Source organism: Chroicocephalus ridibundus, chromosome 23, assembly GCF_963924245.1.
Source record: "Chroicocephalus ridibundus chromosome 23, bChrRid1.1, whole genome shotgun sequence".
NCBI classification, from domain to species: Eukaryota; Metazoa; Chordata; class Aves; order Charadriiformes; family Laridae; genus Chroicocephalus; species Chroicocephalus ridibundus.
This window is the reverse complement of record NC_086306.1, coordinates 3,053,304-3,080,241: the sequence shown is the minus strand read 5'-3', so window position 1 is coordinate 3,080,241 and position 26,938 is coordinate 3,053,304.

The window sequence follows — 26,938 nt, the reverse complement described above, 5'->3', positions numbered from 1 at the left end:
ATTTAGATGTCCAGGTCAAACGATTCTTCTCAGTTGACTGCATCAACCTCCTGGGCGCAGTTGTTATCTGCTGTATTAAGGCTTCGTCCTGCGAGGTGCTAGGTGCTTTTTGTTATTTTGACTGGCCTGGAAAATGCAGTTAGGACATGGCTTCACCAGCCCGTGACTAATGCGGGTCACACGTTTGTTGTCAGATTGGGACGCCAAGGCGCCAGCTTCCCTCTGCCTTGCCCAGACCTTTCCAATTCAATGTGTTTAATACAGCCAGATGTGATGTGATGTGCCCAGGAAAAAAGACTGCAGGACAAATCACCCTGTGTAGGTGCTTTGGAAGAAGAGAGACTCAGAAAATGCTTTGAAAGCTTAACAAAAAAAACAACAAAGAAACGAATATAAGTATGTTAACAGGAGAGCAAAGTAAGGGATCTGATCCCTTCTGGGCTTAAAGTGATAGAACTAGTGCAGCCTGGTATTGACCGAGTACCTGAATGGCAAATATGTATAATACTTGCTTTATTAGTGTGAAAAACAGAAAAAACGGTTACTTTTGTTTCCATAGTACCTCAATATAAATAGCATCCAGTGGTTTCTATGCAACAGCAGTTAGCGAACTTAATGATGTACTTTGTTGTTATTAAAGATGGTGATCCTCGAGCTTTAGCAAGCTGGGCTAAATTCAAACTTCATAAGAAAAACACAGAGGAAGAAAAGCAATGAATCACAATGGTTTTCCTTTTCCTTGATGAAATTTAAAGTCTGCACACAACTGGATCATTACAAGTTTTCTCACTTATGTTGGGACTCACGAAAGGTCCAGGAGGGATGATCTCATTGCCTTTCTCCTGACTGCTGCTGTCTGAAGCCTCAGTTGACTCCCTTGGCCATTAAAAAGGGAATATCTAGATGTTTCTTGTCATGTCGTAGGTTTCTTTTCTATCATAGGTCATTTCTTCTTTTGAATGGATGCAGACAGGCAGTAGGCTGCCTGCAGATCTGGGAATAGATGCTGAGTTTGAATCCCAGGTTAATTCTTTGGCTGCTAGCCTGTACTTGTAATAGATACTTGGAAATTCCTGTGTAGGTTCCATTGTTGCTCTTGAGCCTGCACGGTCTTTTTAACAAACGGAGCAAAGCAGATATGTATGGCAACAGTCTTGCTGGCTGCCTTCCCAAGTGTGTGCTTTGCTGACTTTTTCTGAAAAAATAAGCCAGCATCCGAACCTCTTGAATGCTAGCAGAAGCTTGTTTTACAATCCCATTAACAGGTTTGGACTTAATGAAGAGCCAAGGTTTCTGCTGCCTCTCGGTCACAAGTAGACTTGAGTATCCCTCTGGTTTTTCTGATTGATGAAGCAGTCTAATGGGGAGGTGGGTTTTTGTTTGCTTCGTGTGTTTTGTACAGTCTTGCTGGTCATGTTAAGCCTGTGAAGAAGTGGGAAGGTCTTTACATTGGAGTATTGGCTTTTTCTTTCCTGGCTTAACCCAGTTGTGCCTTGGCCCTGCATTTCCTTAGCTCTACACAGAGGGGACTGAGCCAAGGCTCCCTCCACCTGAATCAGTATGCAAAGTAGTTCTAATATTGGTCTCAATTCTGTAAACGTTTCTGTGTTTACATATTTGTGTCGTTAACTTGAGTGGTCTCCTTTCCTTCAGACATAAAATTAGGCATGTGTGGTGTTGCTGCTTCTGAGCCTCAGCTTTTTATCAGGCCTTGGTTACGAGCACCTCTCATACAAATGGTGTTGAGAAGTTAAATTACAGTTTTCCATGACTGCATTGGCAATTGCTAAATTTAAATCTAGAATAAAGTACTGTTCAATTCCCAAAGCTCTGCACAGTCTGTTGCTCTCTGCTGTGTTAATATTCATTTACTAAATAGCATTTACCAAGAAGGTCATTGGTGATCCATCTCTGTGCCGTTGCACTAGTGGTAAAGTCACCTAGGATGCCGCAAGTTTTCACTAGCGTTCATAAGTTCTCTTCTACTGTATGTACAGTTCTAAGATACAGTCCCGAGGACTGTAAACCCTTTGAGTGATGGCCTTGCATTAGAGCGTGTTTTATACAGGCATTGCTGAAAGCAATGATGCAGAGTGTTTTGTTGACCCCAAGCACGCCATAAATAACACAGCGTAATTTTCACAGGGACGTGTCTATATATACAGTCCCTGTGCAGATGAACTACATCACTGTACAGATAAGCTATATTACAGTAAGTAATTGCTCCCAAAAGTTTGGAAGCAGCGATATTTTGGGGGCTTCCATGAAACAACAGAATGTGCTCTCTGTTTCCTGCTCAAAGAGCTAGGCTTGGTTAAATGAAAGGACTGCAATCCCGAGATGTGAAACCAGCTTGGGAGGACAAGAAGCTTTTTCTAACCTCCGGTGCACCAAAAATCAAGGGTTTAGAGCCTTTGGTTGAATTGGCCAGCTCTTCTTCACTTTGTCTTTGGGGAACTCGGCATCTGTGCGGGTAGTACAGATAGGGAAAATAGGGCAGATGGACACTGAGGACCACATGGACTTGGCCCTGGGTTGTTTTGGGAGGCATGAAGCCACTTGGGTACAGAGAGTGTCTCTGAGAACACATGATTAACTCATTCTTTTGCTTTACACCTGACTCAGTGAAGTTAAAATGTCGTTTTCTGGGTCAATGGCACGAGCTGCAAGGATTTCGGTATCCCAGTGGGTAAGTGGTTGGACATGGGCATGAACTGTGGGAAATGATAACTAACATATATCTAAATACCTAAATCAGATGTCTACCATGCTAGAAACTGTACAAAACTGGAGAGCGATGTTGTTCCTGTCCCAGATACTGCAGTTTCTAAAAGCGGGAAAAATTGGGCTGTATATGGAAGAAATAAAGTATTACCTTCACCGTTTTAGAAGAGCACGTAGAAAATGGATCTGGGGCCGCCCAGGTGCTCAATACTCAGCAGCTCTCATTAGGAACTTCACATGATGTTTTAATCAAACTTGAGATCTAATATAAAATTTCTGGCCAATTTCTTTTTAGCTTCTGTATTTGACAAAATTTATGTACGTGAGTAATTTCAACATTTTCCTTGAACATTAATTCCCCAAAAGGAAAAGACCTTCTGCAAGCACACAAAAAAGCAAATTGAATAATAGCTTATAATGAAAGTTTAAAAAGGGGAAGGGAGGAAGAGGGAAAAAAAATAGGTTACAAAATTGAAAGTGTTTTGTATAAAAATGTATTTAAAAATAATTAGAGTAGACGAAATCGCTTTAGCATTGTGCCTTTATTAAAGCCCGTGAAGTGATTTGCGATTACTTGGGGGATGGAACTCTGCAAGTGAAACTTGTCATTGCATAGTGGAAATAAATCCCCCCCTTTTTTTTTTTTAAATCTGAAACCAACACGCAATGCTGAGGATTTTTCATCTCAGCTGCTTAAATGCCAGGAATTACTTTTTATCTGAGCGACCTGTTTATCAGAAAAAATCCAGAAGTTCAAAGGAAGATAACGGAAGGCAATGGAAGAGTTGAAACAGGCTCGTAAATACATTTCTGTCATGGCTTTATTCTCTGGAAGTAAGTAGTACTGCTGCTCTTAGCTATGCATAAATAAAAAGTCAGGCATGCCCTGAAGCAAGCAGAAAAAGATCAGTTTAACACTGTCGTTAATACTTTGACCAGCGGCCAGGTGACAGACTCCAAATCTGCATTACAAGTCTGCACAATTCCAGAGCCCACATTCCCAGCCACCCTGTTTTCTGTAACCTTGTTTCTTGGGGGAGCTAAATGGAGACCAAAATTACTGAGTTCCACATTAATTTCTTTTCTACTTGTAAACTCTGGGGTTTTTCCCCCAAAAAAATCCTGTGAGCAGAAGTCAGAAAGCCTCAGTTTGCTCTCTAAGTACAGTGTCCTGGATGTTTTATTTTCTCTTCATGTTAGTCATAGACAACCTGAGCCAATCCTGATTATACGTGTTCTGTTCCTCCCCTGGAGTATCGGCAGAAAAGCTAGCTTGGTGAACTCTGACCTTTGTGCTTTCTAAAAGCTGACAGCAGAGCCTCCAAAATTGCACGTTTCAGGGGAAGGTTGAGAGTGAAGTATCAGAGGCTGCCATAGAGAAAGTCACCCAAGAAAACCAGGGCAGCTGGGTGGTCAGGAGCAGAATTGATGCAGCAACAGTAAGAAAACATGAGTGCAGAAACCTGATAAAACCATGGGCCTGTGCACGGAGATAATGCTGTTCAGATAGGAAAGAGTAAATACATCATTATAACAGTTAGCAAAAGAATGGAAGTCTGCATGGGAAGGAAAAAAATGCCCGAAATATGGCACTAGAAAAATTAGAAACAAAGCAAGCCCTCTCCCCATGCATGGTGTTTAAAAAGGGCCAGTGAAGGACCTGAATTCATACCCTGTGTGGTGCGAATGGTTGGTTGCCATCTGTAGCGGGCTTAGACGTGATGCCCGCTTGCCTCTGATGTACTCTATTTCTCTACATGATCTCACAGCTATTCTTTAAAGAAAAGACATTTTTAGATACCCGATACTGTTGTAATTTAGTGCTGAAACAATAAGCACGTGTACAGTGGCAGTTCAGTTGTTGTTGAAATTATCAATCCCCCTCCCAACAAATATACAACATAAGAGAAATTAATAGGCAGAAGGCAGCCTTGTGTGCAAGAATGGGGAATTTACATTATACTTCTAAAAAATTTATTTCAATTCTATAGTGGCTCCATGCAGTGTCCAGAGTGGATTTGAGGACAGGGGAAGTTTATGGCTGAGCTGTGCCAAGTTGTTTGGTTTTTTTTTTCCAAGAAATATTTTTTTTAACCCAAGACTAAACTGAGCTGTAAGGTTGAGAGTGTTAAAAATCAGAAGAAAGATTATTTTTTTTTAAAGATAAGAATATATAAAAGGCTAACTTTCATTTCTTTGCAATTTTTCCTTCAGTTTACTCAATGCAAGTGGTTTGCAAAATTTGTTTGAGTTTTAAAAACACTTTGGTGTTGCCAATTCTACGGCAATGCTTGCCTGTCTTGCATTTCTTTTTCTTCCAGTGGAGAAAATATTTGAAATGTAAAGTTTCACTGTGCTCTAGTCTAGCATACCAAGGAGGAAATGGGCTTTGCTCACAAAGAAGGATCCTATCCAACATTATAACGATATTTATAGCATACAGCAATTTTTCCTGAAGAAATGCCTGTTGCTTGAGGGAATGCGAAGGAATCGAACAGGAAAGCCTCAGGGTCTGTGGTGTGCAGGTGGCTGGAAATCCACCAGTTTTCATTACTTTTACTGGGTGTCTCGGTTTATACAACACACTGTTTCCTAATTGTGTTGGGATCTGAGGTTCTGAAGCGAGAACGTGGTCATGCGGCGTTGCCGCTTAAGTGGCAGTGGTTGTGTGGAGGTAGAAGATGAGTTGAAATCGGTGAATTTTCCTCACTGCAGTATTATAAATGTTATAAATGACAGGATTAATCACGGTCTTAATTACAGTGGTGTAATTCTGGAAAAAGAGATTACGGCGTTAAAGTTAGACAAATGTAGCAGCTATTAAATGATTAAGATAAGAATCAGGCTATCATTTTATCTCTCTCTATGTGTGCATGTAATATGAAGGCTTCTGTAGCTTTAAACCAACAGATCTGGATATTAGTTTATTCCAGATATTTTTTAAAAAAACAGACAGAAATAGTAAGCTGATAAACTTCAAGTGGATGTCGCTGGTGAATGAGCAATATTATCTCTTAGCGCCCAGGCACGGAGCAACAGTGATATATTTTCCAAGCAAACAGACATTGTAATTTTATTACTGCGTTACGTACAGTAATTGTTTGGTGTGCTATAACTACATTCCTTTTCCGCTCTGAGCTTGTTCCCACATCGCAAAACTAATCCTTGTTTTGACCAAAGTGTAACTCCCATGGCCTGTAATATTCCTGCTCTAATAGCGCTGTGGCACTCTGTCATCAGGCTACCGTCATTTGGGTAATCCATGGCTGTAATACATCACTTATGTGCTATTGTTTTGATGATGTATGAAAGTAATGCATCATTACAGGGTACCAGCAGAAATATCCCACGAGCTGTCATGCTTTGTAAGGGGGGGGGGGGTGGGGGGGGAATAAATCTTTATAAATGTGAAAAAGAGATTAGTTATTTATGGGAGTTGAAAAGGAGGGAGGTTAAAAGGGAAGTAGAGTTGAGGAGGGAGACTATAATATAGGGATGTTTTGATTTCCAGAGTTACCTAAATCAATGGGAGGTGCAGGTGTTTATTAAACCCTAAAATTAGGAAAGGGAATTTCTGTATTTCCAGTTGCGTGGTTTAAGCGTAGTGCCCTTTCCCCCTCTTTATAGCTGCTGAAAGAGTGACTAAGGCACTATTTGGAGCCAGGAGACATGAACTCAATGCTGGGCTCTGCTAACGCACGCCTTGTGTCAGGTCGTACGTATAGAATAGACACAATGTTCTGATCTGTCTGTGCTGCTTTGTGCCCACCACTAATGTCATTGTTAGTTAGATGGGTAATCACTAAAATTACAGTGTTAAGAGAGGCTCCTTTTACTAATACTGTACATTCACATACTGGAAGGCTACCATAAAGAAATTCAAGGCTAAAGCCCTGATGGAGCTTAAATAACACATCATTCAGGCATTTGGAGTCACTGTCAGGCTCTCCAGGATTAAGGTCCTTATTGGACCTCATCCCGATAAGTGCAGATGACACACTAAAATTATTTTAATAACTTGGCACAAGAGGTGCTTTTTGTTCTACTGTACAAATACAGTGTGTGTAAAGATGGGCTGCCTCTGGGTATCTCAGTGGTTACCCTTTTTCTTAAAGGAAGCTGTGTGCAGAAACCTTTGGTTTTGTACCGTATCTTTCATATTTTAGATTTCTTGTTGCTTTTCAGCTCAAGGCGAGCAATCTGTCTGGTCTGGTGACATCTACTCGTTTTGCCTCAGTTTACTGTCCCAAAGCACCCAGGTTTAGGAGCCTTTCTGCAGTCCAAAGTTGTACCTCACTTCTCCTCTTATATCTAACAGGCTGCAGCTTCTTGCCCCTGCTCATCCAAGTGTCTCTCCTCTTCTCACTTTTCATTTCGAACCAGAAAGTGAAAAAACCTTTCACACTCCGTCTGTCTCCATTTCAGGCGATTACAAAGTCGATTGTCCTCAGGTTTCTTTTCAACCTGCCTCAGAAGTCCTGGATTCTATTTCCAGCTTTGATCACTGATTCTTTCTTTGGTGAAATGCCTGTCTGTGGTGCAGCCCCTCTGATTAATATGGTTTGCAGTAACCGTAGAATCATAAAATGGTTCGGGTTGGAAGGGACCTTAAAGATCCTGTCGTTCCAATGCCCCTGCCCTGGGCAGGGACATCACCCACTAGAACCAGTACCTAGGTGATAGGACACAGACATCCTAATGTGATGGGCAATACCTTCAACGCAGGCTTAGGCATCTGGGAGTGGTTTTGTGAGGAGAAAAGCTGGCCAGAAAACTGTCTGGAAAATTATTAGAGCATCTCGAAATTCTATTCGGGTAGCCCTCTGAGGCTTGATCTTACTTTGGGGGGTCAAGAAACATCTCTTTATGGTTAAATAGGTTTTAAGGCTTGGAAGTAAGTTTTTATACTTGTTCCATATAACGTCAACTGATGTGCTGCTCTTACCGAAATTTGCTTCTGACTGATATGAAAAATGTGGGGAAAAAAATGAAAATGAAGAATGAATGTACATTTGGACAAGGTTTCCATAGAGCTCAGCTCTGCTTCAGGATTGGAATAAAAGAGCTGGAGTCTATGGATAACAGGCTGTGAAAAATCTCATCTGTGAGTATGATGCACCAAAAGTTTGGACCAGGATGTTGTTTGTTTGGTTAAGGCTTTTTTTTTTTTTTTAAAAAAAGAGTAAATTTGGCTTTTTCCTTTTAATTCTCTCATCACCCCATTGACATTGGGTGAATTTTGAGTGCAGGGTTTGGTAGGAAAGACTTGTTAGCAACAAGGAATACCATTTCTCTGAGGAACAGGTTGCCAGTGGTGTGTCTGTGTCTTCTGCTGCCTCGCCCCAACTTTTATTTTTATACAGTGTGAACTAAAATAACCCACCTTGGAGAGGGATGATAGCACTTACAACTTTTCACCCAGAGCGCTATGCATATTTTTATTTCATTGCCACAAACTTGGGGAGCTTTTTATTTTACTGTCAGGAAGCGATACACGGGAGCTGAAGGTATTTGCTGCCCTGGTTTGCACTTTGAGCCACCATCTGTGCGGGGCGTGTGTTCTCCAGCCGCTGTGGAGCGTGGCTGCGTGGTTGGCTTACTTCACTGGCATCAGGATATTCACCCCAAAATCATAGTTATTTCCATTGTAGCTTATGAATGGGCTCTGATAATTGTTAGGGCAAAGATTGTCATTTAATGCACTTGTGCAATGCCTTCCTTCTCCCCTTGGAGGTCTAAGGGTGCTGCTCTAACAAAAAAAATATTCTCTCTGATTGTTTCCTCTCTGCCCTCAGCCGCCTTCATCTCCTTGTTGATCTCATCTCACCTGCTGCTTTCCTTTGTCTTCCTTGTTTTCTCTTTTCTCTTCAAACAGTATAAACATGAAAGCAACATAAGCTAATCCTCACCTCGCACGTACACCCTCCAAACAAATCCCATTTGGAACAAGCAAAGCGGTCCCTTCCTGAATGTTATCTCAGGGCTTCAGTCACTCAGTTTGGCTCCTGTACGTGATGCCAGCGCAGGTTTTGGCAGCCCAGCGAGTATAGATTTCTGCTTACGATGATCCCTGCAAGGAAGGAGTGGCTGGCGTATAGACATGCAGAGCAGAAATAACTTCTCTGGCACCCATCTTTCCGATACGTTTGGTGACACCAGGAGCCCTCATGGGTCCTGGAGAGTGTTAGTGCTAGAAGATGCAGGCTTACAGGCATAAGGGCGAATTTTGGATGCTGTTCAATAATTGCGGCTTAATTCTCCTGCGGATATGGAATATGATTGCACAAAATAAACCTAAGGTATGTGGAGTTTGATAAAGGTGATGGCTCAGTGAAACCTTAAACTCTCTGAATGCAGGAACTTGCACCAAGAAGGGAGTGACTAAGCAGGAACTCTCTGAACCTGCTGTACTTAATGTCTCTCTGCATTGTCTACGAAAGAAAATGAATCCATTTGAGTTTGTTTGGATTGTTGTGTTTGTGTGTGTTTGGTTTTTTTTTAAACAAAACAGTGATGAAAGACTTAAGAAACATCTTTAGATCAAAACATTAAACTGAACTACAATCAAGCTCTTCTAGTTGGATTCATCTGGAATAATATTTACTGCTGCTAATGCGGTACAGTGAAATTGTAGACTCTAAAAGAGCAAATTGTGTTGTGAGGTTTGACCAGGAAAGTGTAGTTTGGGATGATTCAGAGTCAGAAATTCTGCATATGCCCACGAGCTCAGCTGGGCTGACCTGAGCACGTTTCGGGTGTTCCTGCAGCAGCCATCCCTTTTACACCCCGGAGGTGACTGATGCCCGAGTGTCCGGTTTGAGCCATTGGTGAGATAAATACGCAAAGTTGCTTGGGATTGTGCAATAATAAAGCAGTAGATAAACCCCCAACCAGTCCCATTTCAGGCCCATCTTGAGGTTTTGACGGAATTGAACTGGTTCATAGTATTTGTCCCAACTCACTGCGTTGCACTGCACTGAGTTGCACTGAGAGGTAACAAATATTAAATGCTCAGACTGCAAATAGTCTTCCAGTTACCAACCCGAGACTTAGCACTGAAGAAAAAAGAGGAAATAAGAAAGAGTGGGGAAAAAAATGAATCCATTGTTTTCAGTGAAAAGATATTTAGTAGTTTATCATTTACAGTCTTTTTCTCTCTCAGGATCAAAACTTGATCCCTTGTTCTGTTTTTACAGGGATCTCTAACTTCTGCTTTCCTCTTGATTCAATTTACTAGATGTAAATGATTGCTGGTTGAAATACACGTGTACGGTACTCTGTGTATGAGTTGTCTGAGTGCTGTCTAATAAAGAAAGAAATGCATAAAGAGAGGCTTTAATTCTATATAAAGGTTTATCTGATAGGAGCATACCTTCCTTTTAAAATACTGGATATTTCCAAAGTAATTTTTAGACAAAGTGGCTTAGATTTTTTTTACCTTCCTGTCTGTTCAGCAAAGTACAGTTGAAGATTTTAAATGGCATGTAATTTCCACCCCACCACCCCCACCCCCGTTGCACTACTGGGAATGGACACAAGGCTAATTAACACTGCATGAATATGTTTATCCAGAAGAATCACATCATGGAAATGAGGTTAAAACCTGAGAGATTTGCTTTATTTTTAATATTTTACAGAAAGTCATGCTAACTGTTCTAAGTTGTTTCTGACAACTATCATCAGAGAGATTATTTCACTTAAAAAGATATTTTTATTGGAAGTGGAAAGTTGGAGCTTCCAGGTTATTTAGAATATCTTTAAACTGAGGAGTCAGGTCATATATTTTTAACCCAGGAAGTTATTTTGTGAGCAATTGCCTTAGCACACTCCTGGTCTGTAGGATTTTTTTTTTTTTCTATAAATCATCCTATGAAGTGTTTTGGATGGATGAGACAAAGGCAGGTGTGAATACATGGTGATCCAGGCCAAGCCTGGCTCAGGATGTGCTGAATTTAACTGGGTTCACGTGTAGGTATAGATGGAAAATATGCGGTCGCCGAGTTTTCATATGCTTGACTTCTTTCATTTGTTCTTCAAATGGTTATGTAGGTCCAGCAAGGGAAAATAAGGTACTTCTATAAGCTCTAAGTTTATGGCTATGACCTGTACGTGGTAAATGATGGTCGAAGGGACAGGAGTAGCGAGCGTTGCTCGTGTTTCATGTGTCAGAGGAGCTGTCTGGTTACAGCAGATGGCCAGTGCACCAGTTGGCGTTTCTCCTTCTCCCCCCCTCGGTTTCACCAGAATTTTCATTCTTAACAAAATTGGAGTCTGCTGGTGTGGTTGTCATTTCATGTGCACCGAGATGAACTTTCTCGCAATAGCACTTTGTATTTCAATTTTATGGGAAGTGAGTTGAAGGCTCTACTCATTTGTAGAATATGAACTAAAGTCCATAAAAAGGCTATGTAACAGTTGGACCTCCCACGCGGCACGGGTCAGAAGATTACAGCTATTAACTTCATACTGCAAGTGTTAATTACCATACACACAATGTGCTTAATTCTCTTTTCATAGATGTTATTGTTTAGTATAATGTACAAGTTTATTTTTGTCACCTAGAGTGGAGTTATTCTTATCTCACTCAAATGCATTTAGGCAAAGATATTGTGGCAAACCATCATTTTTAGATATACTAATAAACTTGCAGATATGTACGGGTGATGGAAACACCAAAGGTGAAGTGAAATGGAGTAATTTACTTTTTTGTGAAGGGAACCTATGGCAGAGAGACATACAATGAAGCTGTCTTTATTCTCTCCCTTTGAGGAAATTCAGATTCTGTCATAAAACATTATTTTCCTCTAAGTTTGATCGGTTTCTAGTGATACCATTCAAAATCGGAAGCAGTGCAATTTAAATGCGTATGGTTACAGTCCTGTAAAATTGATGAAGCCCACTGGAGTGGGGAGGGGGGTTGTTTGCATCCCCGCAAACGGTCTGGCAGCTACTCTTAAGTGCATTTCATCCTTTGGCAAGTGATAACAGTTTTAATTTTCTGCTACTTTCAAATGACTTTATATTGAGGCTTTATTCAAATTTCAGCTTTTCCACACAAAAAGAGCAAGAGTTTTATCTTCTGTGAAGCAAGCATGGGTGCACACCTCTCACTTTGTAATTAGAAGTAGGAAAAGAGGGATAAATTTCAGGGAGGATGTTGCATGTTTTCTAACAGGAACTAAATATATAAAGTGTTGGATAGCGCAAAAGTTCTAAGAAAGGGAAAAACATTTTCGGCACTTTCAGCACTTTGTCTGATTGTCCCTTTGGCATTTTCTGACAGACTCAGATGGAAATCAAGTCGATGTAGCAAAGGTTCTATCAAAGTGCAATGATTGGAACTTTCCTATAGAAATAAAACATTTTTGCAGGTTTTATTAAAAGTCCGGGTTAGCTCATCTATTAATGCTTGAACTTTATGCTTTGCTGTAAATTCCACATATCAAGAAAATGCAAGGGGTCCTTTTTTGACTTTCTGCACACATTTTATTTCTTCTGGTGGTCCCACTTCATTAAACATACATATCTTCTCATTTCAGCTGGTTTAGCTTGTACTTGAAATGCGGGGCCTCTGTATTCACGATTCACAAAGCATCCTTCCCGGCAGCCTAAGCAGAAAATCTCAATTGCCACATGCCATGTTAAGAAGAGCGGAGCTGGGGGAAGAAGGGTTGGGAATCTGCATGTCCTTGGAGTTGAGCATCTCAATCGAACAAAGAAAACTGTTTATGGATTTAAGGCAACCATCAGGAACTTGAGAGCAAAACATTCAGTTCTCGGCTCAGCCACGGTACCCAGCTTCACCCCAGACAAGGCTTTTGCCTTCTGAATTTTGTGGTCAGCAGGTCGAAGGAAGTGATTCTCCCTCTCTGCTCTGCTCTGGTGAGATCCCACCTGGACTATTGTGTCCAGCTCTGGAGTCCCCAGCACAAGAAGGACACAGACCTGTTAGAACGGGTCCAGCAGAGGGCCACGAAGATGATCACGGGGCTGAAGCCCCTCTGCTGTGGGGACAGGCTGAGAGAGTTTGGGGGGGTTCAGCCTGGAGAAGAGAAGGCTCCGGGGAGACCTTGGAGGCCCTTCCAGTCCCTAAAGGGGCTCCAGGAAAGCTGGGGAGGGACTCTGGAGCAGGGAGGGGAGCCATGGGACGAGGGGGAAGGGTTTGACACTGACAGAGGGGAGACTGAGATGAGATCTGGGGAAGAAATTGTTTGCTGTGGGGGGGGTGAGCCCCTGGCCCAGGTTGCCCAGAGAAGCTGTGGCTGCCCCATCCCTGGAGGGGTTCAAGGCCAGGTTGGCCGGGGCTTGGAGCCACCTGGGCTGGTGGGAGGTGTCCCTGCCCAGGGCAGGGGGTGGCACTGGGTGAGTTTTAAGGTCCCTTCCCACCCAAACCATTCTATGATTTCAGTTCCCTCCATATCGTCATTTTTCCCAGTGCAGCGTTAGTGTCAGGTTAAATTCATTACTGTCCATGAGGTCCTCAGATACTACTCATAGCCTAATGAGTTCCAAGGTGTAGTGGAACAGTGCAGAACAAAAAGCAGATGGTGGCGATGAAGAGAGAAGCTCAGCAGTATTATTGTATTTAATTTTGAAGCAGTTTAATGATATAGGCCAGATACCACTAAGAAATACTTCCAGAAGAAACTATGCTACTTTGCAGTGTGTGCAGGAGGACTGGGTTGCTTCGTTTCTAGCTATTTGGTAGGAATTATAATTGCCTTTTTAAGGTAAGCTTTGGGTTCGTAAGTCAGAAGCATATGTCACAGCGAATACTTTTAGGCCTTTCATCAATCGTGCTCCTCTCAAGATAAAGGATTTGCAAGCAAATTGTCGTGTGACTTGTAATTGAATTGCGCTCTTGAATGTTTTGTCAGGGACTAGGAAGGAGAGCTGTCTTCAAAACATTGTTAATTAAATAAATTTAGATGAAGTGTTAAACAATTTTGGTGTTTCTTGACAATTACATTTTTTAAGCAGTTCATTATGTGTTACCCAAAGGTCTTTTAACCAGCACGTTAACTGTTCCAGTGCATGGGCTGTATGAAAGCTGAGGGATCATGTTCGCTGTGTTTACTAAGCCTGGAGTCAGATTGTTTTAGGCAAATACAGCATTTTTTTCAGTTGGGTTTTTGACCCCAAAGTTCATACTGCATAGTGCTAACATGCTGGAATATCCCTATTGCACAAATACTATTAATTTGTTTTGTGTGAGGAGCAACGTGGCGCACGTGATTTACCACTTTTAAGTACTATACTCTTACAAAATCCGGAGTACCTGGATGTACAGTTCTGACTTTGGGGAAAATTGTTCCAAATACGAATACGATCATCGCAGTTTACACGCATCACTTAGTCAGTCAGGAGCACTAGTGCCATGTATGTTATTAGGTGGTGCCTCTCTGGAAAGGACCGTCCTCGTTTTGAGAAGCCCTGGATGGCAGATGAATAAACTCAATATCCAGTTGTGAGCTGCCTGATGGAGGTATGCACTGACCCCTCATCCAGGCAAGCACGCCTCCGCGCACGTTTGCCATGCTGTGTGAAGGATGAGGTGTTCAATTAAAGGGACCAGAGATGTATAGGACAGAAAGGGGTATATTGTCACTGGTTCCAAGTGATGGATTGAATACTTAGCTTCAGTTTTTCTGAATTTTTAATAGGTACCTGGCAGAATATTGGCTAGGCTCCGCTGAAAAGCAGAATCTTGCTGAATGCATCTCTCCAGACTCCTGTGCTGCGTGTCTGTCAGGTTTTGAACACTCTCCCGCGTTGTTTTGCAGAGAACCGAACGCTTGGGGCAGCTGCCTGTGCTGGTATTGTGACACCGCGCTGTTGTAACCTGTCACATGTGGCGTTCCGCGAATACGTGTGTTTAGCAGTTTCCCCTTCTTCCATCTTCCACTGAGCTTGGTCCAGAAAGAGCACAACATCTGAAGCAAACAACCTGTCAGGAGTGTGCTGTTTCTGTGAAAGCTGAAACCAACTGGGCAAGGAGGAAATGCGGGAACTGCTTTGGGTGAGCTCAGACTCATTCATTTTCATAGAATCATAGATTGGCTCAAGTTGGAAGGGACCTTAAAGATCATCTCGTTCCAACCCCCCTGCCCTGGGCAGGGACACCTCCCACCAGCCCAGGTTGCTCCAAGCCCCGGCCAACCTGGCCTTGAACCCCTCCAGGGATGGGGCAGCCACAGCTTCTCTGGGTAACCTGGGCCAGGGGCTCACCCCCCTCACAGCAAACAATTTCTTCCCCAGATCTCATCTCCATCTCCCCTCTTTCAGTTTGAGGCCGTTACCCCATGTCCTATCATTACACTCCCTGATCCAGAGTCTCTCCCCATCCTCCCTGTAGGCCCCCTTTAGGGACTGGAAGGCCGCTATAAGGTCTCCTCTGAACAACCCCAACTCTCTCAGCCTGTCCTCATAGCATAGGTGCTCCAGCCCTATGATCATTTGATCATTTTGCTCCTAAAAGTACCATCAACAGTTTGGCTCGTGGTCTAAACCAGCCCTCTCTGGGTACCCACGCGACCACCTTCCCTGCAGTACCCTCATACTGGTTGGAATGGTCCCCCCATCCCTCCACTGAAGTTCAGTCATCCCAAAGTGAGATCGGGGTGTCTGAGAGTTAAAGAAAATTAAGGTCTTCTTAGGCATGAAGGGGAATGAAGCTTTGTCACAGGGAAATCTGAGCCAGCTCCTTAGAAATCAGACAAAATTTGCATTGAACCGAGGCAGGATGTTTCAGTGACACGTGAATTTTAATCTCAAGTGAGAAGAGAGTCAAGGGCTTTTGGATTCATGTCAAAAAGGCAAACAAACTGTTACATAATGATTTCTTCTCCCATTAAGAAAACATTGCTTTAAATATGAGGGTTCTTTAATGACTGTGTTCGATTGCTTGAGAGAACCTGCGCATAATGAAATCTTCTTAATATACAGTATGAATGGTTCTGTTATCATACGTATTTCCAATTTGTAATTAAGCACCTTTAAAAAAAAAAACCTGCTCACAATTAAAGTGTCAGTGCTTTCTTGAATAGTCTTAATTTCAGTAAGCTTTTGATGCTGTATTCATGGAGGCTATTAAAAGGCACTTAGTCATCCGTGAAAATATATGCGTGGTATATAAGGCTGGAGTCAAAAGGATGGATGAGGAATAGCAGTCAGAGGTGCCAGTTCTCATGGAAGAAGAGATTTAACAATTTCCAAGAGTTACTTCAAAAGCAGCAAAATACGTGTATGTTAATACAATTTCAGATAATTATCTTCCATTAGCTAATTTGGGGCTCGGTAATTAGATGGCTAAAAACTCCAGAACCCTGCACATATTTTATGTGGGCCAACCTTATCAGCAAATTATTTTTATATGCCTTTTCTTTGTGCCAAGTCAAGTATTCTCTTTCTCCTTGGAGGAACCTGGCTGTCTGCTTTGGCTTTTTGCTAGGTGTGCGTTTGTGGGGAGGGGGGGTTCTGTATTTTTAGTTCATTCTTATGTAAATGTTAAACAGATGCTGATTTGAATGGTAGTCTGGTATATTAATTACTGCACGTAATAAATCTCAGAAAATGTAATAAAGGACTAATTGGTGTCAATAAAAGTAACACTGACAAATGCCGCCTTCTATAATGCAAGCAATGTTCAGTATCGCATAAGCAAGAGAAAATCCACCTCCCATGGGGAATACTCTGCCATTTGATTTGTCTCTGGAAGAAAGGCTGGATGCTAAGTAAGACAGTGAACATATGAAGTGCAGGTGTTCGTCAGCCTTGTTGGCTGTTTGTGTTTGGTTTTATTGATTTCTGCTCAGGAGTATTTGTTTTAAGCTCGGGAGAATTTGAGCTGTGATGGCGTGATATTGAAATGAAAGGTGATGGCACCTTGGCTATTTAATTTCTTTCCTGCTGTAAAAGAAATGTATCCTGGGGTGGTGGTCTGGTTCACATTCCCTAAACAGACACAATGCTCAGGGCATTCCCATGGCCTCTGGAGATGCTGGATGTGTTCAGGCACACCAGGTGCTCAACCCAAACCCAAGGGTGGTCTGGAGTGTTGTCTGGGCCTTGTCACCTGCCCAGCTGGAGCCTTCCTGCTGACTTTCCTAGGTTCGATTTCAAATTATGCGAAAAGGGATAAACTTGATGGCTGGTGCTGCAAGATGCCAAGAGCTCGCCTCCTGGTGAAGTCACGATGTTCAACAGAAACGGCTCATCAGGCAACTGTTTCGTATCATACCGTTCCCTTTCTCCAAAGCTCAGGGCTTCTGTCAAGCATGGGGAAGGCAGCAATGGCTTAGAAGGAGGTGCCAAGAGTGAGGAAAGGAGGAAAAAACATAGCTTTTTGAGGTTTTTATTCTGCTTTCCTCTTTCCCGCACTCCAAATCCTAGTGTGTTGACATGTTCTATTTTTGTTACTTTGCCAAAAAGTCTTTTCTCCAAATGTATTAGCACCCAGCTGTATAGGCTTTCTTACACCAGTCTCTTTTGCTCATCAGGCTCTTGTCATGGGATTTGCTAATAGCTTAAGCATGAGTTATCAAGGTCAATGTAAAAATAATGTTGCGCTCCGAAGTGGAATTTCTTGTTTTTCCTAGCGGCACTAATAAAGGCTCAGTTACAATAACACTGCCTTATCTGCCTTTTGCTGACATTATATATTTCACAGTTTAGGGTAATGTTTTTGACATGTTCTGTATTTCCCTTTACTTAAGGCTCTCTGGGTAAATTTCTTTCTTGTTCCATTTTTGGCAAGTTTCTCTTGATTCATTAGCCCCGATGCCCGTCCCTTCTCTGCTCCTTGGTCCTTAAGCCCATTTCCACTTCAGCCTTCTGTTTGCTCGCCTGCTCCTGCCCTTAAATAAAACCCCACCACCTCGATGAGATTTCAAACGAGATTTGCAAAGAAACAGAGCATCAGAGACATGCAGGAAAGCTCTGGGTGCAAAGAGTGAATTTAGCAAGCCGGGTGGCTTACTCTTTATCCGCCAGCCTAATTTAAATGTCAACATTAATTAAATTTTCCTTAAAATTAATCCAAAGCTTACTCAAAACTTGGGGGTTATATGGTTCTTTCTTTCTTTTGCCTTTTCTCCATCATCTTCTCTTCCTCTTCCCTTCTCCCCCGACCCAGTCCCTCCTAGTGGAAGCCTAAAGGTCTCAAACAGACTTATTTCAGGTTCATGGGTTCCCCTACTGTCCATTAGACAGAAATTCACAGCACTTCTATTTCCACTTTCTGCCACCGACCTGCTCTATAACTTCCCCTTTACTACTTCTGCTTAATTATAGCTGTGACGGATTCAGGGCAGTCATGGTCCCATGGCATGTGTGTCTGTACCACACCAGGGATCCGGAGCTGTGGTTGAAATTTTTATTGCTTTTGGTAATTTGTATCCAAGTAGTAATTGGCTGAGGAATGGAGATTGGGAACAGGTTTAAAAAAAAAAAAATTCACATGCTTAGTCCTTTTTTTTTTTTTTTTTGTTCTCTCCTGGAACAGTTTTCCAAAAGAAATAAGTGCTTGCACTTAAATAAGGACCCATTCTTGTGTTTGTGCAGATATTTTTTTTTTAGATTTTCATATTCATACCCTTGCTCAATGATGCAGATAACTAATTTAGCAAAAAGCATCATATCCAGAAATGGTTGTTTAGTATCCTTACATATGTACAAAATGCTCGGTATTTGGGTCTCTAATTCTGTCTGTAGCCTTTAGCTACAGAAGTATTATTAATAAGCTCCGTGTTGTGTATCTGCAGATGTTCCAGGATCTCTTTTCATGGGGAGTTATATAGCGTACTAAATTTTCATGCAAGCAGTCTCTCCACCGCAAAGGTATAAAATCAGAAAACTTGGATAAATCCACCAAGGCAACTGAAGGAATATGGTTATTTTAGGCAATAACTTTAATAGAATGGGCATATACAGAGCAATAAACGTCCCCTCAACTTTACAAAGAGCCTGGCAAGGGTCACAGCACAAGGTGTTTATTACAGTAAGAGTCATTAGTGCTGAAAAGACAGATTTCAAGGCATTTGGATTGTCACTATCAAATGTCATCTTTGATATAAAAATGTAAATTTCACAAGTAGCTGTCGACTCTTTGTTATAATTTAATTATCAGAACAAGCACTTTTTCATCTCGTGGATGCTGCTCTCAGCAAATTGAAAAGGGAGGCAATTAGCAACTGCTGGTTTCCCAACTGTATGGGACTGTTGCAGCTTCTTGTTGTTTTAACAGGTACTCGAAGTGATGTTCCCTTATGGGATCAGCCAAAAAACCTACACGGTACTGGGGTTCTTCCACTTCAGGCTTAACCACTGATTTAGTGACTTGCCCAGCCTTGTAAATTATGGGCAGCGTTGGAAAGTGAGAGGCAAAAATAGGTACAGGAGGGACTTTGACTTCTTTACCAAATCAGTCTGAGAGCATCCTGCAGACTTAGGGCTCGATTCAGCTTTGTTTGTAACTCTGAGCTGGCTGGAGTTATTCTTCACTTTGGCAGAGGTTCTTTTTCTGCCTCCATATAAAACCTGTGTGCATCAAGTATTTCAGAAAGCTGCTGTGAAACTTGCTTTGATACGTTTTCAGAGCCAGCTACTTCATCAAGGCTCCTAATGCGCGTCTTTATCACATCTTTTAAATCTTGGGAGTACTCATCAGTCATTCGCTTCTTGATTCGTATTTCCCAGGTAGGGAATTAATTAAGAATTGACTTTGGAACCAGGAAACATGTAACCACTTATTTAATAAATAAATAAAATGCACATTATTGAACCCAATCATGCAGGTGAAGCTTGTCAAGGATTAGCAACGTAACTGATTTGTAGCCTGAATGCTGTCACTAGCTTTAGAGAACCAGCCACTTTATGAACAAAGTAATTGACTCCCGCGTGACAATCATGCCTTGTAATAGTTAGCTTTTTATAGTGCATATACATTATTTCATCAGATGTGGGGGTTGCATTTTAAAGGCTAAATTCCGCTTTAATTAACTCCAGTAAAAATTGAAGGTCCCCACTCTCTGAGATTAAAAACACCACCAAAGAAAACCCCCAGACCCTCAGAACCCACCCACTGCACAATAGGAAACCTGGGTCACTCCAGTCGATCCGTCTGTACAGCGTTACGTTATCCAACGCTTTCCAACAGAAATAAGAAAATAGCGCCTATTTTATATCAAAGTATAGCTACAGCTGCACTCTTTCTCATTTTCCTTTTTTAGTCACTTGCAAGAGCCAAAGGGTGATGCTTGATGTTTACAGGATCAAAGTCTGATGTGCTTTTTCTTGCTAATACGGTCTTAAGATGTAGTGATTTAAAGCGCGGGGAGGTTTCTGAAGCTCAAGTATTTGTCAGGCAGGTATGTGAGGAAGAAGAAAATCTTTTATAATTTGTATTTGTGTTTCTCTGACACATGCAGTAGATCATGCTGACCGAATGGTTTACAGAAATGGAGCCAAATAACTGGCAATAAAAGTGTTACGCACGGAAGTGTGTAAGTGGCACCTGGCAGAAGGTGACTGGCAAAGCATAATAAATACTTGATATGTCCTGTAAATATGTGACACTCGGTCAAAATCCGTTTGAGTCGCAGAGCACCTAGGGTATAATAAAGTTTAACAGCACCATTTCAACTTCACCCATTTGCTTATGATGTTTTATTATTGGGATCATTCAGCTATAGATTTTTGAGCTCTAAATTCACAATTTAAAGCACAGGGCTTCGAAAAGTATCAAAGGGCTGACTCCCTTAGAAGTGAAAGATAGATTTAATCTCCCAGTACTTCTAATTTTCCATCCTTTTGGCACAGCTACAACTTGTGCTGAAAGCTTTCCAATGAATCAGCGTCCCCTGGAATGGAAGGAGAAGTTGTTAAGGCTGCGGCCGCATTTGAGCATTGTGTGAAATACTGAGCAGGGTGTGCAAGTGAAAGGGAGAAAAACAAAACAGAGGGCACCCAGAAAGGAAAGAAATGGAGAGGACAAACCTAAAGGGAGGGACCGTTGTTGTGTTGCATTGCACTAGATGAAAGTTGGGGGAAACCAGTGATTTGTGCAATACAATCGGTGATCAAACAAAGCAGCAATAGCTGATTTTGTAGTAACTTGCCTTCAGGAAAAGGCTTCTTAGCCCTCATCGTTAAGGTTGGTACAGGTCATACGGTAGTTCTTTAGAGGAGGGGAATGCTGCGATTAATCAGCTGCTGCTCTCCTGGAGAAAGCTGCAATCAGCTCCCAGGGCAGAGAGATGCTTGGGGAAGCTCTTGCAGGAACAGCAGGGGGAAAGTGCAGTTGAGAAAATAGAAATCAAGAAGCAGGAGCTGCTTTAACTTTTTTGAGCAGAAAGTTGATTGATGTTGAAACAATAAATGCACCCCTGGAGCCAGGGACTGAAATACAGGTATCGATGTGCTGCTCTGTAGATAAAATAGCTTATGAGGGGAAAAGTGGAGGCTGCAGCGATTCTAGTGCCATCTAAGTGTTGCTCTGCAACAAAATTCTTGTTTATTTTTGGAGGTCTCTCATACTGTAAGAAAATATTCCCTGTAAGTCTGTCTGCCCTACGCATGCGAACAGGTTCCACAGAGTAAGAAGAGCGCTGTCTTAAATCTTATGCTGGCTCCTTTTGGATTAATTTTGAACGTCTTTTCCTGTTGCTTTCTTCAGTTAAGTAGTTACTGCTGTAAAACACGAACCATGCTCCCCATCCTGGGTGGCTTATTTTTGGAGGTTTGCAATAAAGTGCAGGTAATGTTGAGAAGGACAGTTTCAAAGGTGTGTGCGGTTTTTATCCCGTTTCAAACGTCTAGAGGCCCGTTTCATCTGAAAATTAGTGTGAAGGCAGGCAGGAGTCCCACATATGGACATCACCTGGAAGGATCACAAATGTAACCCAGCATTTGTTAGTGGCCTAGAGGGAAACTTCGCTTGCTTGCTTTTAGCAGCGCAGTTATTCTCCTCCTCTTCTGGGTCGATTATTCACACAGTAATAATAAAAATCTTCTTTAGATTAGCAGTGAAAATAAGCAGGAGGAAAATCTGATATACAAGCTGGTTACACCGCCAGGGTGGGGCTGAAGCTAGTGGAATATTATAGGGACAGAAGCTGGGTCAATGCTATTTAATCTGAACTCATAAAAGCTGGCTGGTGATTCTGGACGTGCATGTATCCCTGCACAATTAGATATATGTTTGCCCTTGTTCTGTTTGTGAAATAGCCGAGCGAGGTTTAAATTCTTTCTGCCACAGCAGCTTGTTGCCAACGTAACTAAGCCTGAATTCAAGGAATAGTCTTTAATGAAGTTCATGGACCTGATTATTTGTAGTTGACCATTAGGAGCTTTGTCCCAGTTCAGTTCCCAGTGGATGGTTGTTCAAGTTATGAAACCTGCCGTTACAGCTGGCACTAATATGGGTCGCAGTCATAACACGGTTTCCGATAATTCAGTGGCCTGGGCGTTCGAAGCCCTCTCTAGGCAAATGCTCATTAGCCTCCAATGGTATTTGCTCTGAGAGTAGAGACTCCTTCGGCAGAGAAACTTAGATGAATGGCTAAGTAGTGCAGTGGAAAGCAATGGGAGGTATTTGTGTAATCTCCCTCCTTGGAAAGCTAAATGACAGTGGCACCGCCTTTAACGACATTTCTACAAATATTGAGCTTGTGTGTCAACATGAAGGGACATTTTCCTGGCAATATCTCAGCTGTTTTACCGCTCTTTGTTGTGAAGCAGCTGGGAATCTGTATGATCAGGGAAACTGTTAGTGTAACATGATGATCATTTCTCTTCCATCATCCAGTCTCACCCTCTTCCCCTTTCCCAGAGGCAGGAGAACCTGGTCCTCTCCTCACTGCTCAGCCCTTGGGGTCATGATGAAGTTCTCGGCAGCATCTTGGCCGAGTCTGGAGGTCCACCTAAGGCTGATCTTCAAGGGCGATCAATCCTGGATGCTACTGGGATGTGTATACTAATTAGCTAAAGGATAGGCTGTGTAGAGGTTTTCTGTCTATACCTGAAGCTGAACACTTCAAATCTAGGCTCGTTCTATTTTATGCTATTTTCTTATTACCCCTCAAGCAGCTTTTGCAGGCTCTACCATGCAGAAAAGCGAGCCAATAAGGGCTAAGTTCGGCAACTCGTTTTCAGTGCATGCAGAATTAAGCACATGCTGTGTTGTGTGGTGAAATCTTGTCCTCATTCAAAGCAGTGGAATTACAACAGTGGACATGAATATGATATTCCTTAGCACATTGAATCCATGTCTGCTATCTTCCTAGTAGAAAGACTGTAGAGTAAATATTTCCCTCCAAGTTTTCATCTTCTTTCACCTTCTTTCTCAAATTTATTATTTCTGTTGATGCCTTACTTCTGTTAATTCCTGCTTACTTTATTCCAACAGATTTTCCATATGTAGGGAAAAATTTTCCTACTGCATGGCTCTCAGTTGTAACTCAAGGGCAGATTTATTGATGTTTTCCAACCGTATGTTACATATACTTTTATTTATATTTGTGATCAAATACTGGCCAGGTACCTGGTAACTTGAAAGGATATTTAAGCAAATAAATGTCACCCTTACCTAGAAAGAGAAATAGTACTGGAAAGAGGCTAGATTTATTCAAATTTGTGGATGATACATAGAGGATCCTCATGGTTTTTTTATCTTCTTTGCAGTCTGTAGACTTAAAATTGACAAAAGATATGCAAGATACTATTTGTAAAAATAATTGGCCCATGTTTCTAGGGCTTGGTGATTAATAAGTCAGGAATCGCATCACAGGTGGTTTTACATCGCGTATTAAGTAGTTTCTAGCCATTCATTTAAAACAAGTGTCAGTAATTTATAAATAGGAATGGGTGACGAGCAGGGAAATATCGGCTAACTTATTTCCAAGCGAATGAACAGTTTTGAAAAATCCCATCCCAAAAGTGATTTAATCTTTAGAGTGTATGTAATTTTCATTAAGGGAAAAGGCAGAAGTACGGGCAGACCTGCAAGCTGTCAGCGCAGCTGAGTTTGTACTTCTGAATGAGATTCCCCAGGGACAGGCTGTACAAGAAAGAGAAAAGGACATCAGGAGCGGTTCCTCTCTGTGCAGACAGTTGATGTGGGAGGGCAGAAACAATGAAATAATCTGTATGAATGTAGAAAAGGAACGGAGATGAGGCATTAGTGGAGAAACAAGTGTCATCAGGTTTTTTTCTGATTATTTTTTATTTGAGAGAATAAAATACTTCTAGGGAGGGAAGCAGGTGTATGGGATCAAGGGGAAGAGTGGGCCAAGGGAGGAGAAGGGAGATCAGGAGGTAGGGTGAAATTACTGCGGATGCAAAGGAGAAGAGGGGAGGATATTCCCCAGACTGTGCCGGGGAGCAGGAGAAAAGCTACAGGACGGAAAGAGAGTCCAAGGAGGAAAAGCAAGTTGAGTCACTGGCAGTCAGTTTTCTTCTGGGGAAAAAACCCCAAACCCCATGGCATGTTGCGCGTGAGAGACGGAGACCAGAACGGGGGAAGGTTTGCAGAGTAACTGACGGTGTGACTGCTCTCGGTAACTTATTCAAAAGTTGTTTATTCTAAAGTCCCCCAGGGCAACACGGAGAAGGTTAATTAAGAGCTGTGCTAGGCACTATTCAAGGTGGGACTGTACTTTAAACAGGCTCAACTAATACAAGCTTTGCTTTAGGAGAGCTTTCAAATAGCTGGTTTTCTTTTTCCCCTTAGCTCTTTCCTCACTCTGTTTTCCTGTTGCTTGCTTTTCTGACTGCGCCTTCCTCCTATCCTACCTTTAAGTCTGAGCCCAATTAATACTGTGATGTGTTTACAAACACAAAATCTCCTAGCCTGTTTCCCAGTAATCCCACAGGGCGCGCGCTTCGTGGGCTGTGGCCGTGCTGGCACCGGGATGTCTTGCTGTGTGGTGCATTGCCATGGAGATGGGGATTGCCATGGCAACTCGCACCTTTTCGAAGGCGGCAGGGAAGGCTGAATAAAAGGAGCTTTGCAGAAGTGAAATAGCAAAATCTCAGGATCCGATATTTCAACATCAAAAAGAAGCCAAAAATGTTCCTGGTCTGGCATACTCCTCCTTTGCTCTGAGAATAACCAAAGCATTAAATGCTTAAGTAAGTGGAGTTTTCTTAGTTTAAGTATTAGTAAATAAAGAATCTTTTGAGCAGGCTTGGCATTCGTACAGGGCTTAACAAAAAAGGCATATATGTGGAAAAGCCACTGCAGAACAGCAGTTGCTGTCTGCCTTTCTGCTGCCGGTGAATTTAAGGGCAATCACCTCAATAGATATTATTGCCTCAGTTTCCACAACCATAAAATGGGCATGCAAAGCGGGTGAAAGGAAGGTGTTGTGGGAGGGGGCTTTAGGCAATGGGTTGGGGAAGAAATAGCATCATCCTCCTCCTTCTTGTAGGAGGGACCTAAGAAGCGCCCACTGGGCTGTCCTCACCTCTGTCCTCTCGCTGATGGATGGTGGGTAACGAATGGTGAGGAATCCTTAGAGGAGACCTAGTCTTGTGTGTAGGCAACGCAGTAGCGTGCGACATCGGCGTACGTGGCTTTGCCCCCTTCCCTTTGGATGAGGAAATCCTCATCTCCCTGCTAGCACTGACAGGTACCGCTTAGCCTTGCTTCCAAAACTGGAGGATCTCTGGGCTCTGCCAACGAAGCACTTGGACATATCAGGGATTTAACGTATTGCTGAGGAAAACCAAAATTAAAATAAAGCCCACTTAGTGTATGTGCCAGTCACCATTTTAAGCTCTGTTAGTTATGAGAAAATAACAGTAGATCATCAAAATTATTTTTTTGTTTTATTTAGGTTAACTTTCTCCAGAATAGAAAAGGTGTTTTCATGTATTTTCCATATGTGTTTTGCAAGTTCTGAATGCCATTTTAAAATATCAATAAGATTCAGGCTTTAGGCAAAATTACTTTTCAACCACTACCCGGTGTTTGAGACTTTTTAAGATGTTAATTTGTGCCTTTATTTTTTTTTTAAATAAAAATCCATATGGAGAACATAGCCGATAGTGTTCCAAGCCATACGATCGTGAAACTATGTGTAGCCTTTTTTCTTACCTTAAGTTAAAAATAAATAAATAAATAAAAACCCTATACATCTATCTATATATAAATGGTTCCAGCACTAGCCTATCTTTGTGAGAGGTGGACACATGCTATGAAGGAAGATTTCTTTTGTGCAGTGGTAGATATAGGTATTTTTTTTTTGTGGACGTGGAGAGAAAAAAGAAAGGAAAATGCTTTTATGGCCGCCTGTTTTCAGCGAGGAGGGGGTCCTGTCTGAAAGCGTTTTAACTGACAGACTAGCAAGCTGAAGCGTACCACATATAATTGCAGCCCGTCCCAAATATATAATCATCGCTACAGTGGATGCAACAACACGTTTAGTGGGGGCGGATGAGTCTACCGAGACATGAGGAATTGAATCTTGAGGAAGATCTATAACATTTCAAAGGAAAATAATTTCAGTAATGGAAAAGTCAAGGTGACTTGGCCTGCTGGGGTTAATGGTCATGCTTAACTCTTTAGGCATGTTTACACGTTGATGTTAGGACACAACTGGGCAGAAGAGGTGCCTTGGCTTTGCGTCTCATCGGCATCGTACGAGGCACACTTTCTGTCTTTGCCCTCCTGGCTGTTGTTATTCTCTTGCTTTTTCTTCCTCGCTTATCCTTGGCTCATACAGTAGAATAACATCTTCCCAACTCCTTCCGTACCTGCCTCTGGTCCTTTACTGAGTTATACAAAACGATAAAATTCGCTTAAAAGCCTGCTCTTTGGGAGGAGTTCCTCCGGAGCGTAGTCTGGATGTTTAAAGGAGTTTGCTGTGTACTGGGGCTTGCTGCAGTCATTTCAATTCAACAAGTTCAGGCTGACGGTGACTGATAAAAGCATACACAATTTAGAAATCTTTAGCACTTAATTCTTAGGAATTGCGGTTGCTCAGCAAATGTTACGGTGTGCCCTTTATTCAGCAATCATGAGCGAGCAGTGAATTGCCAGAAACAAGTTCAACTGGGGGGAAAAAAAAAAAAGGCAAAGAAAGGAGGACCCCCCCCCAAGTCTAGAAATTACTCTACACAAAAACACATATTTCATTTCACTGTAGAGATGTATTTCAAACCAATTCAGAAAGATTAAAGTTGGCAACTTTGCAATAAAATGATTTTTTCCATC